Below are 14,094 nucleotides of genomic sequence, written 5' to 3' on the forward strand. Positions count from 1 at the left end.
AAATCTAATTTTCAATACTGGCACTACCTTCTCTGTTGCAATTTCTTTGAATTTCCACTGCTTCCATATCCTCCTATTATAAAGTAATATCTTATAATTCCCCCTTATAAAATATCTCCTCTCTAGAATTATGTAGGTGTGCTGGTTTAAAGGTAAACCAGCAGGAGAAATGAACCCAATTCAAAAGAGATTATAAGTCAGAATTACAATTTAATAAAAATAATACTATAAATACAATTATACAGACAAACAATTGGATTTAGCCCACAAAACCCGAGACGTATAACCCGGCACCCTGGGGCATGAACAGAGTGGTGTTCGTTGGCCCCTGTGCTGAGCCCCACGTGGTCCCCTGAGTATAAGGTGAGACAAAAAAAACCTGTTGGTGTGAGTGATGGTCACAGTCTGGTCGAGAGTGGTGGTCTCAGTCTGGTTGAGAGTGGTGGTTGCAGTCTGGTCGAGGTTCTGGTCCTCCTTTGGATCTCACAAGTGGTACCAGAAGTCCCAAGATCCCAAGATTATATACCCTCAGGTTCAGGCAGGAATGCCCAGTACCTCCCCCAGGGCAGGGAGTTCCACAATGGGTGATTGTGAGTTGTGCATGTGACGACAGGAACATCCTCCTATCTCACAGGCCTCTTAACACCCAGCTTATAGCCTGCGGGGCCAGGAGTGCTCTGGGCAGCTGCTGCAAATGGTCTATTGATAACAGTTCCTGGGCAATGACACTGGTGGGTGTAGAATACACAGTTTGGGTTACACCCACACAGTGATGAACTGGTCCCAGCTGTTCTAACTAGGACAGTAGGGTTTGCCAAACTCTGTGACAGCTGAAACACCAGTAGACTCATTGTAGAGCACCAATTAACCAAGTATATTGGGTATTTAATTTATTTTTTAAGAGCTTTGAGCTTTGGGATCTGCTAGGGCTGCACATTTCTGTGAGTCAAAAGGCTCCCAAATGCTCTGAACCAAATGAATCAATAAACTCTTGTCTGTGTATGAGCTTCCCACGGACATACAACATGCTTTCTTCCTCACAGCTCAGCTCTCCCCACCCTCATCCACAGGATGATGTCTATGGATGCAACGCTCTCTGTAAGTCAACTCTTTGACCCTGAAGATGGCTAATGAACTATTGCAGATGACAAAAAGGCCCTCAGCTCCCAGTAACGAACCCCGTGAGCTGGGGCAGCCAGACCAATCTCTGGTCAGGTCTGTGAGTCATCTGGATGCAGCTGGGGCAAATGGCATCTTTATTTGTGTAGCTGCAAATCTGAAAGTATCAGATGTATTAATGGATCTGTCTGCATAGTCTGCCCTCCTCTGCACTTATAAAGTTAACTTATAAGTCACTTACAAACCCTAAAAGCACAGGAGCTGTAACTCCTCTTGAACAGCACCTCAGTCACTGGAGCCACCATCCCTCCGACAGTCTTTGCCTGTCCAGCTTTACAAGACTAATATCACAGTCAAGTCTAGCACTACCAGTTCTAGGGACTAGGAAGAAGTAATGACATTCATGAATTTAACAAACAAGACAGAAGTTATGAACTTAATGATCTAAGAGCCAGTCCTGAGTTATGCAAAATACACTGAGTTAGGTATTCACAAAATTGCTTCAGCATAATTGTCTGCACATGGATTGTTTGCAAACAGCTTGCACAAACTACTTAGTGTTAATCATCTGTTCCGTGACATAGTTAGTCATGCACTATTTCTGCTCCTTGAGTGGGTGATTGTATCCTCCTAAAGGAGAGGGTAAGAACCAGTGAAAATGAAGCATGCCCTGGGAGTTTAACATGGATGGATAAGCGCTTTCAACAAAATACAGGCACGTCATGTCTCACTAATCTCAGCAGGATGTTTGCATCTATCCGTCTCCATGCAAATAATCCGCAATGACTCTGCAGAGTCTGGTGAACCAAGCCTGGGGACGAGGAACCCACATCAACTTTTTCAGCACCGTGATTCTTTTTAACGCTCTGAACAAGGGGAAGTGTTGCAGAGGAGTATCTAATTCCCCCAGACAACCTGGAAGGAAGGGAAGACAGATCACCACTCCTGTGAGTTTGGCAAGAACATATGATCAAAATTGCTGTCTCTGCAGGAAATGGTACTGCTGCAGGGAGAGAGAACCTCTGATAAAAATAATCATAAAAAATGTGTATTCCCTGAAGACATAGGAATGTTGGGGTTTTTTTCTTTCCATGTTTCAGTTTTGTTTATATAATTCTAGCACTTGAATGCAGGTCTTGGTCAGTTCTCCAAAAGATATAGAAATCTAGAATCCTAGAATGATTTGGGTTGGAAGGAACTCTAAGGTCCCCTTCCATGGGCAGGGATACCTTCTACTAGACCAGGTTGCTCAAAGCCCCATCCAACCTGGCCTTAGAGACTTCCAAGGATGGAAAATATATATCAGTTATTGTAGTAATGTGTAGAATTATACTTCTACACAATTCAGTGACCTGGGATAAAACTAAAGAAGCTTAAAATCATAAGCTCTGAATTGTGTTGCAAAATTTGCTTTGATACACCAGGAGTATTCTATGTGGTACCTGGTAAATTGGAGTGAAAGAATCAGCCAGCACTGAGAATAAAACCAACAGAGGAAGACTCACAGAAACCAAGATCTTCTGTTAAAGGTTTCCTTGTCTTTTCTGAAAGGTAAACAACATTTGGAGAGTGCTCTTGAGATAACTGAAGGTTTTATACACGCTTGAGCATACTGACTGACATACATGTGGACTGTGAAACCAAGGGTGGGTGGTCAGGCAAAGAAGTGTGAAGACTCTTAAAAAAAGGACGAATGCTGCAGCACCACACAATAGTTTCAGTGGCAACAACATCATCGTCACGTCGGACAATCATCATTTACAGACAGACAATGGGTCATGGATGATTTTGACAACCCTTGGCAACTTTTAACCTTCCACATGAAACTTCTGACAAAGCAGAGAAATACATTGGACTTCTCCATGCCAGGGCTGGTAGACCAGTAACTATTCCAATCCTCAGCCCAGTGTTTTTTCCCATATGGTTTTAACTGTACTAAATATGACTGAATTTCCCATTTGAGTCCCTTGTTCAGTGGTCAGACTGCAGAGTCATTCTTACTGAAGAATAAATTACAGCAATAAATTATTTTGTTGCTTATTATTCTCCAGTAAAATTGTAAAAATTTTACATAACTCTCGGAAGACATGCATTTGCTCTCATAGTGCTGGCATAATATGGATCCACAAAAAGATGAATTATCTGAATTATTCTTGATAACAGTTAGTGAATGGCTTTCTATAGATTTTTAAGTGAAAGGAAAACTTTGGTGAAAGTAAGGCAAATTCAGGTAAAACTAAAGGTTAGAGTTGATAGAAGGCTTAAGTTTGCTTATGAAAATAGTTTTAGTATTGTAGCAACAAGCCACAAATTCTGTTGGGCTAGCTCCTCATTCAAAGCAAAACTATACCACATGTAAATGAAGTCTGAATATACGGGTTTGGGTTTTTTTAATGATGGCAATTGTATCAGAAGCAACATGCAGACACTCACATGACTGAAATTATTTGCTTTCTCGTTCTTGTTCTCCTCAACATTTCATGAACATTCCAGTAATCAAATTACACTAGGACAAATGCTTATAGAAAATGAACAGCAAAACCAAACAATTGCAGTCTTTGCAAGTTCCAGATTCCACGTTCATCTGCAATTCCTGCATTGATTAGACTGAAAAAAACCAAAAAAATCATGTGGCTTAGCCAAAAAATCAAAACTGTATCTTGAGCTGGTGTGTATTCAAAGCCAGTGAAGTAAAAGGAAGTACTCTCAGTGATGTTTTGGAAGGCTCTGGGATGCTGTCATTCATAATGCTTATGTTGTTCATGCTTGTTCAAGAAGTTTCAGGTGGTTTTCAGGCAGAAAAAAAGTCTGTGATTATCAGATGTATTATTCACTGTGAATTCTCACTTCATTTCCCTCTTAAAGTACACTTCTGAGGAGGAATACAAGGGCAGTATGATCTGGGCAACAAGCCCCCATTTTCTATCAAACAAAGCATCTTTCTGCTGCTAATCATGTGGTTTGCTGCATCCCACTGCAGGTCTAAATTTGCCTCTTATTCTTCCCCTGTAAACCTGCAAGGGTTGTGAACACCCATGGAGGACATTATGGCACAGCCAACTTCCACATAACTACATGTTACATATTTATATGCACTGTCAAAATGGTGGGAAGATACGAAACTGAGTTTCACTGGAATCTAGCAGGCTGAGCTATTTATAAATAAGTGTCTTATTTTTGGTGCTCTTCAGAGAATGTAATGAACAGTGAGTGATGAGCAATTTATGTTGCTGATCATTTGTATCACAATAGCGCCTTGCAGTCTTTTTCTGCAGTTTAGACTCTGTAAGTTCAGAATTTGTATTATACTACAATGAGGAAGATGAGACCTCAGAACAAACACAAATGGGCAAGATCAAGAAAGGATGAAATGGGAATGCCACACTGAAAGTGGAAGAGTAGGTAGGTAGTGTATCTGAAAAAAATTTGATGATTCCTGGGGATTCTGGGCATCAATATTCAAAACAGACCAATCACCCATCTCTCTTTCTTAAAGGAAACTCTCAGTGTGAAGGAATCCTTTCCCACAAGTATTCCACACTGAGGGATTTTCCATTTATACAATGAAAGATAATGTTAAACAAAATATGACATAAGGAACATGAAAGAAAAGTAGTTAGAAGGATTACATGCTCTGAAGAAATCTTAGGGTATAACTGAAGTTAAAACCAGGTTTCAATTAGCAAGCTTGTAATCACCCTGCACTATGTAAATAATTCATATGTATAAAAAGATGATCATAGGGCTGACTGAATAATCATCATTTTGGCTTCCTTGTGTTGCTTGCTGATGCAAGATTCCTAATCAGAGGCCACAGGAGTATTGTTAACCATACCAGCCTATCCAGCCTATTTCTATACTGATATATTTTGATAGTAACTTTTAAAGAGGTGATTAATAGATTTTTTTTTTCTCCCTGAATCTCTAAGGAACAAACACTGATGTCATGTTTTGCCATTTCCCTGCCATTAGCTCTGCAGCAGACAATTCTATGCATCATAAAATCATAGAATAGTTTGGGTTGGAAGGCACCTCAAAGACCATCTCATTTCAACCTTCCTGCCACAGGTAGGGACACCTTCCACCACACTAGGTTGCTCAGAGCTCCTTCCAACCTGGCCTTCAACACTTTCAGGGATGGAAGATGCAGTGACACCTGAACTTTTCATGTCTCAATGCTTAAACAAAAAAGAGCAATGCTTTCTGCTTAAACTATTCACCTATGTTAGCCTCAAGGGTATTACTGGGTATGTATTTGTCCGCTCAGAGCTCTATAGTTTATCATCTATCATATATAATTTAAACAGAGGAAACCGAGGCACATAGCCCCTTCACCTTGTTGCCCTTCCAATGTAGGGGTAAAATCAGCTTCATGCTATTAGTGTAGTAAGAAAATGTAAATCACAGATAAAAGATGTTCACTCCACTCTCCAAAGAGGACAGCTATCAGCTCCAAGTAAAGGTTTTACCCATTTTTCATGCTCGAGTACAGAAAATTCTTAAAAACAACTGCTGTCCTACAGAAAGCTGTTATATATATGAGTGAGCCTTACAGGCTGAGAAAGTGATAAATAATTTTGCTTTCACCTAAAATAGCACTGGAAAATTAACAAACTGTGAACTCAATATACCGACTTTTCATCTGATTTGCAAAAAAAGAAAAAAAGATCTTTTTAAGCCAGTTTGAGTGAGTACGCTATCAAGATGAGTATAACGCAACTGCTTTATCAATAGCATCATCGAGAGAGCCTAATGCATAAGTCAGCTGCACTTTCTGGTTATTATTTGCTATGTCTAATAGTTCTTTCCTTGCTACAAATGCAAAACTTCATTTTAAAAATCTCAGTTGATGCTTGAAGATCTATCTTGTCTTTTAACTCTGTCTTAAGTTAGAAAGCCTTGCAAAATGTCTTATGAACAGCATGGGCAATCATTTCCTTCACAGTCTTAAAAAAAGCTGGAAGTGGAATATCATGCCTTTAGGGAAATACTAAGAGTTTAAAATATGCCTGTGCAGCATATTCATAGATTTTTATAATGCCTTTCAAATACTTTCTACATTTTAAAACAGGCTTTGGAAACAGATGAAAGCTGGTAACAAAAAAGTAATAAAAATACCGTAAAAAGAAAAGGGAAAAATGATGCCTACTTTTGAATCCCCTAACATTTGATTTTTCCTATACAATAATAAGAATCAAATGATCACAGTAATTTCCCTGTTTACTGTGCTTCCATGTCAGCTGAGGGTGCACCTGTGCTCACCTTCACTGCTCCACCCCACCATCTGTACCCTGATGCCACACAGACTCCAGCGAGTGAAACATTTTGGATAGAAGTTAATTAGCTAGCACACTGCACACCAGACCTTCTCAAACTGGTGCCACCTGGAAACCTTCCTGTCAGCTTCTGAGGGCTTTTCCAGCTCACCCTTCCTGCAGCGGGGCATATCCAAGAGGTTCAGCACCATATCCCAGCCCTCTGACAGATAGCAGGGACAGAGATGGTTGCCTGGTGTGGGGGTGGCACACACTCCTGCTTGTACCAACAGGGTGTTTTGTGCTCCAGGGATGCAAGATGCTCATCAAGGGCTGTATGGAACTACAGAGAGCTCAGGACTGAGTAGTGAACATCAAGTCTGCTTTGAAACCCTGTCTACAGCCAAATCTAAGTCCCAAGGCCAGCTGCACACAAATGTTTGGTTGCAATGCCCCACAAAAGTGGCATGTAACAATTGCTGTGGTATGCCTTCTCAGTTCTTCATGGAACTGTCCATAATTGCCAGAAACAATATTATGAGCTTGCTGTGACAGCTATGAAGCACTTGGGGCCAGATTGTGAACCTCTGAGTCACACTGATGAGGAGTCCCTTGCACAAACAGCTCTGTTCGAGTGTGACTCCCTTAATAAATGAATCATCTATCAGAGCTGCCTACTCGAGCTTAAATCTTTCTCCCAGTTCTGCTGCTACTTCCACCATCTGCACATCCTCTCCCCATGGTGGTGAGAACAAATTTGGCTGATTGACAGAGTTCTGGGGAAAATGAGGAGATCCTCAGGGCCAGACCAGAAGTAAAGAGCAGTTGCTGATGTCCAAAGCTCAAATCCTAAAGCCACTGTGCCTGAACCTGTCCCCATTCATTAGGAAATCCCTTCTGGGTACCTATTGAAATGATGCTGTGTGTATCTCAGTGACCTTGGTCTGACTCCTGGCACTCTGAAATCCTAACCAGAAGATGTCTGACCCTGGGTCTCGAAGCATCAGGAGGGGCTATGTCCAGAGATGCCCTGGTGCATCTCTCTTCCCATAATCTCAGCACCAAGTTTGAAAAAAGGTTTCCACAAATCACACTCACTGACACCAAGGCCTCACACCCTTCCCAAGAAGCAGCAATAAACTGCTACCTACCTTTGACCTAATCCCTGTTCCCTTTACTGCTTCTTAGATGTTGGTTTCAGCAGTTTCCTGAGAAGTCTGCAACAAAGATGGTGCACTTTTGAGGGGCAAAATACTTCTTTGGGCAAGTATTACTCACTGGAAGTAACCATCCTTATCCAGGGATGAAGACAGCCCTGTTAATTCAACCCTAATTTGGGCAAGTAGTTTCGCTCTGTGCTTGGTGATCCCAGCTCTACGTATGGTGCTTTCCTAAAAAATACAGTTCTCTTGCTTTTATGCATCTGGAATCACAAACACTAAAGAGACAGGGAGGGGCATCTCTTCTTTGTCTTCTCAATTCAGCTTATTTTTTCCTTCTGTCTCCCTGCATCACTGACTTTTATATTTCTAGTTTTCTTCCTTCCTCTTCTTGTTTTCTTCCTTCTCTTTTCTCTGGATTCTTTCAGCTGTTCAGAACAAACACTGAAATGCACAGCTATTTGTATTGCAGTGAAATTTGGTGCACTCTCTCTGGTTCAACCAAGCTGAGGAAACAACCTTTCCCCTCTTTAAAAGCCCTTCAGTAGGACCTACAGAAACACAGATTTAAAGTCTGATTCTTTCTTGGAAGGCAAATCTAGATTTTTAAAAGAAATTGCTTTTTTTTCCCAGTTTTATGCTGGTTACAATAACATGTAAATTCTAGTCAAGTTATGACTGCTTTTCTTTCACATTTAAAAATTATGTGGGAATCCACAGAGGAAAACAATAGAACATGGGATAAACTGTAACTAGATCCAACATAGCCTAAAGTTCTAAAACTGTGTTTTCAATATTTCATGGGTTTAAATAGTGAATAACTCATTAAATAAACCCTAAATGAGAACATTTGTAAGTAGTCTTTGAATTTAATCATGAACATTGTATTGAATAACATAACGCATTAGAAGATTCTTTGTTGTTTTCTTGTTTCCATAGCTCTGCTTCCATTTTTGTGGAAAGACAGGGTGTTTTCTCTGCCTTTCATTGACAAATTCTTGTGGGAAATTATATTGAATACCCCAACTTACTTTTGTTTGTTAATCATCTGTTCTATACAGTTACTCGTGTATTTGTATAGTGTCTGATAGAAAGTTTTCTTTAAATTTGCCTACTTTAGGCCAAATTTTAATTTTTACTTAGTGGATAATGCTAAGTAGTCTTTGATGTTTCTTCTGATAGTGCCTGTTGTTCAGTAAAGAAATAATCAATTATGTCATATTTTAATTATTAATTATTGACAGAAGTTTGTGCAGTGTGTTATGAAAGACCTCCTCCAGCACAGCAGTGAGGAAAACGTTGCTTTGTGAGCACCTAGAACAGGAAAAAAAGAAAAAAACCACAGAAGAAAATACCACATATGGTATTAAATTTGATGTTAACTCAGCTTTTTCTGCATCAGAAAATCAGCATGGGATGAGGAATGAGAAAATCTTGTTTCTGGCCAGCTCTGAAAGAGTGGTATCCCAGTGGAGTTCTGGCCATTTCTGTCTCAACAGGACTTCAAAATTAAGTATCCAGAGGAGAGAACCGAAGTAAAAATATTCTCACCACTTACTGCATTTTGAAAATAAATCTTTTGCAGCTGTGATTAACTGAATTCTCCTTAAACATTGTAACTTCAATAAAGAGACTAGTTCCTTTTTTATCTTTCATTGTCCTACGCTTCTGAGCATGCAAAGCCTGTTGACAGTGGAACTATCCTTAAAGAAGTACCCCCTTGATATGTAGGCTGCCATGCTCTGGTCTGCAGGACTGGGTATCTTTAGTGGTGTTTTAAGCAGCATTTATGATGACTCTGACAGTTTATGGTATAAGAGTAACCTGTGGTATCATCAAGAGTACAACACGCAGAAGGAACAGACTCTGAGCATTAAACAAAGAGAAAATATACAAAATATGTAAGGTACCAATACAACTCACAAATGCTATGCCAAATCACTTCCACAAGACTTGAGGGCTTTCTGACAACAGATAAGAATATAAACAAGGAGTCGTTTCCCTTCAACACACATGTTTACGAACTTAAAGGCAACAGAGAGTTTGGCTTCAGCTGACAACACAAACGAACCCTGAAAACCGCAATACTCTCACAGCTGACAACAGTCAACACAACACAAGAGCATAAGTAAAACCATTTTCAAAGTAACAGCTCGAGGACAACGTACAGTGTTGGGGAAAAGCCTGTGAGAGGTAGGAGTCTGAATCCGTTAGTAAATGCTGTGCAAATGCTTTTTCAAAGAGGACTTAGGATGAGGAGACCTCTGGTGTGATGCTAGGACCACAAGGCTGCCAGCAAAATGCAGCAGTGTTCAAAATTTTGTGTTCAAAAGAATTAACGGCTCTACAGGATACCTAGCTATGGAGCAAAACTGTTAGTTGCACCAAGCTTTTTTTACATGAGCTGGAAATGTAAAAGGGCTCTGACCTTATAGCAGATCAGTGGCCTAAATTATCCAAGTTTCAAAAGCTCACCATGAGCAAAATTGCACTGAGACCTCTGGCTGAAATAGAAGCAACTGGATATTTGTTTGCACGTCCTCTCAATTTCTATCCTTGTTTCCTCTCAAGGCACCACTCATAAACCCTCTTGAAGTGTACGAAAGGTATGTGCCTCACTGTTTACTCAGTGCTAGGTGGGGAGGGTTGGTAATCATAGGGAAAGACAGAACACATATTTCTAATTTACACAGTAACTAGTATAAGCTTCCAACATCTGGATTAAAACAGATCAGCAATGATCATTTGGATTACTGAAGCCTGCAGCCAAGCATGTGTTGCATTTTTTTGCTGGAAAATGAAATTATTAAAACTTTTTTTCCCATCTAACTGCAATTCTGGCTTGAAGGAGGAAAAAAAGAAATGTCTTTGGGCATTTAGTTAGACAGAAGCCTTTTTTCCACATCTCCATCCCCTTGGTGTAATTTCTGCCTGCCCTCACTTGTACACTACATAGCCAGTGTCTTGCAGATTAGTGTGACTTCTGAAGGCACTGTACTCACAGTGGTATTCTTGTCTATTTCCAAAAGGGAATGATCTGTAATTCCCCACCATGGGTTGTTTGATATACATAAACTAGAAAGCTGTTAAAAACAAAACAAAACAAACAATTACTTCAAAAACGAACAAACAAAATTTAAAAGTTTATGGTCAATTTCTTTTTACAGCATCTGTTCTGAGGCTGAGCTTGCTACTTCCCCAGGAAAGTCATAGTTTAACCTAGAACTCTAACCTGATTTATTTATTCTTTTGACCCCCTCTGAAGTAATAGCAGTAATCAGCAGTGCTGCAGTTCAGTTCCTTGGGAAGCCAGATAAAGCACAGACTGACTAGGCAGGGACTGATGATTTGCAACTACTTTATTCTGTTTCACTGCTGTGAAAAGATTCCTTTTCATGTTGGAGGACATCAGAGGTGCTGATTTATGTGAAACCCACTGAAAATATTCCCTTAAGTTCAGAGAACACTGCTGCAAACATGATGTCCCCTGTGTTTGTGATGCTATCACCCACAAAATAGATATTATGGGCTGTCTCTTGGCTCTGATGTAGCAATATCACTGTATTTATTTATGGTTCACATTCCCTGGATCTTTTCCCCTGTTCCATTCTTGGGAATATTATTAATGACATTGGCAATCTTGGAATGAAAAAATAAAATGCCTCCCTTCATATAAAGATACATAAGGGGTCACAAACTTGCCTGAATGGCATCACTGCTTGTGAGCTGCTGTCTCCAAAATAATGAGCTGTCAAAGCTTCACGCAGTTTGCAATCATGTAGGAGTAAAGAAATCCAGTGGTTTTTTTGTTTGCTGAATGACAGTGCTAAATTGTTACTTTTGCTTACTGAATGTGAAAATTTACCAGAGTGACAGTAAACTGGGAAAAGTAAACAGCTTTTTTTCCAGGTCACAACTGTGTCTGGATTTTCTGTTAGTCTATGTTCGTAATTAAATCACAAATAAAAATAAAAAAAGGGTGTCCCATTTTACTCTTTGTATTCTCCCTTGAAGCCATATGTGTGTTCTGCCATACACAATCCTGAACCTCCAGAATAAGCTGTTACTTGTGAGGAACAAGTTCAGTATCACACCTTGTGATGGTTGTTGTCTTTTGATTATTTTTTTTAATGATAAATGATTTTTTAAAGATGCTCAAACAACCATAAAACTTTTGAAAACACAGTCTCTAGGTATCTTAGGTGACTGTAGTTGCCCATCTGTGACACTGTATTTCCTCTTGTTGTAACATGTTTGCAGTATTACTGTCATCAAATATCACAGAGACAATGGGCAGTATTATTGAAATGTGTTTTAGTTCTGGATCCTTATCTTCCTTTTCATTTTAAGTATTGCTTTTTGCCATGCTAAGGAAGATTTGCTCAAAGATCAACGTGCTTTTCAAGTAAGACAAACAGCTGCCTATTATAGCCTTCTGCATGAAGGAATAATGTTAACATTCAGCAGAAGTACAAAACATTGCATATGTACATTCCTGTCCTGGCATAATGTGGGAAATGGGACCTTGCTAGATATTATTATACTAAAACCATCTCCCAGAAACATTTGACTGCTGAGGAGAAGAAGTATGAGAACACTGGGTTTGTTAGCATGTTTGCAATGCAGACAATGAGAAATGCTCTTCAAGGGCAAAAAGGTTTTGGGTCTGCTTCTGTCCCTGCCTGGAAGAAAACTAACTGCAGGCAGCCCCCTGGGGTGTGCTGCAGTGGTTTTGTGGGAGGGAGAACGCTCTGCCCAAGAGTCAGTGGGCATGGTGACCCCAGGGGTGCCAATTCAGAAGCAGGGTTGGGTATCAGTCTTCTCTTCCTGTCTGGGCCTATCAGCCAAAGCTGTCTCATCTACAACGATGTCTTTTACATTTGCCTCCTCTAAAATCACCATGCAGTAGAAGCGGCCAATCTGCAGCACCAGGGCTGTAGAGTTGGGAAGATGAGAGGTCCATGGCATGTTAATTTCATGCCAGCATGGGACTGTGAGTAACACAGAATCCCTGCCTACAGCAGAGGCTGCTGAGGCCAACATCTCCAGGCTCTCCTGTGTCCAGTACGCTGTTGGAAAGCCTGTAATTCTAGGAAGTATGTGAGGTAAGGCTGTTAGAGCACTGCCTCCAGAGTTAGGTATTTATTAAGAGAAATGGTATTTATTAAGAGAAAATAAGAAAAAGAGTGTTCAGAAAGATGTCAGCTTTCCCAGGCCAATCTTGAGAGACTAACAGACTTGTATTACCTGCTGGCCTTTGAGTAAAACTGAATATTTTTTTTAAATCCACAGAGCTTTGAAAAGTAATTTTTTTAGCTCAGCTGGAAAAAAAAAATGGACTCTGTTCAGCATAGGTTCAATGTCAGGCATTGGTTTCACTGTCACTGAAGAAAATGCCTCGTAAGAAATGCTTAAGAACAAAGCCTAGACTTGGATATACTGATCCACTTGGCTCCCTGCTGAGAACAATTTGAAAATTTAGTAGGAGTTTTGAAGGCTGTGGAAAGCAGCAATGAATCTAACCTGTGCTGCATGTGCTTAACACATTTTGGATGAAGATGCTTTGGATGAACTTAGATCCGTATCTAAGACGGAAGAGAAAATAATTCTAAGAGACAGAGCAAGGAAATGCTGGATTCAGGATCTGATCTTCAGGAAGCTTTGGCTACTGTATCCAGTACCACTTTGAGTGCAGTTGCAAAGCTGGTAGATGTAACTGAGCAAATTTGGATACAATTGGCACCGAAAGTTCATTTGGTAGCATTGCTCACCCTGAGTTTCTGAGAGACCTGCGTTACACTGGTTTTGCTAAGGTGGAGAAAACTAGCTAAGTAGCTAAAGGGGCTACAAGAGAGCTGGAGAGGGGGATTTTACAAGGGGATGTGGTGACAGGACAAGGGGCAATGACTTCAAATTGACAGAGGGCAAGGTTAGATGAGGGTTGGTGCCACACTGATACAGGTTACCCAAAGAAGCTTTGGATGCCCTAACCCTGGAAGTGTTCAAGTCCAGGTAGGATGGAGCTCTGAACAACCCGGTCTTGTGGAAAGTGTCCCTGTCCATGACAGGGGCTGGAACAAGATGATCATTGAGGTCGCTTCCAACAAAAACCATTCTGTGATTCAGGCCAGCACACAGCAGTCACATCTTCAGTTACAGACTAGGAGCTCTCTTTCCTGTCAAAATCTAACATGCAAAAAAAGTCCCACGGAAATCTAACAGAGATCCAGGCTGAGATTTGCATTTGCTTTTCCAAAGAAAATTCAGCTGGTAATATTTTTTTCTGATTAGATTTTGAGACCAGTATTAAGCTACCCCTTTTTATATAAAACAACTGCTTCTCTTGGCTATTGAAAAGGCAGCTTCAACCACTTTATTTAGGACTTCCCTTGCACAGGCCACACAGAATAGAGCATCTTCTTTCAACTACTTTACCTTAAATGACTCCTGGCAGCAGAGACACAGTTACAAAATACCGAACTATCACCTTTTTTTCTAGAGTATGTAACACTAAGTTGCCATTTCTGTTTGATAGAAAGTTTAGCTCCTCTTGGATACTA

The 14,094-nt window shown here is 40.3% G+C and overlaps 1 protein-coding gene across 4 annotated transcripts in view; it reads right to left on the minus strand.

Moving 5' to 3' along the window:
- Window positions 1-14,094, minus strand: part of GRIN3A (glutamate ionotropic receptor NMDA type subunit 3A) — a 66,487-nt gene that overhangs the window by 50,593 nt on the left and 1,800 nt on the right. The gene's annotated exons all lie outside the window — the stretch shown is intronic.

Source organism: Pipra filicauda, unplaced genomic scaffold (assembly GCF_003945595.2).
Source record: "Pipra filicauda isolate LSUMZ 115617 unplaced genomic scaffold, ASM394559v2 scaffold326_size819446_pilon, whole genome shotgun sequence".
In the NCBI taxonomy this organism is placed as follows: Eukaryota; Metazoa; Chordata; class Aves; order Passeriformes; family Pipridae; genus Pipra; species Pipra filicauda.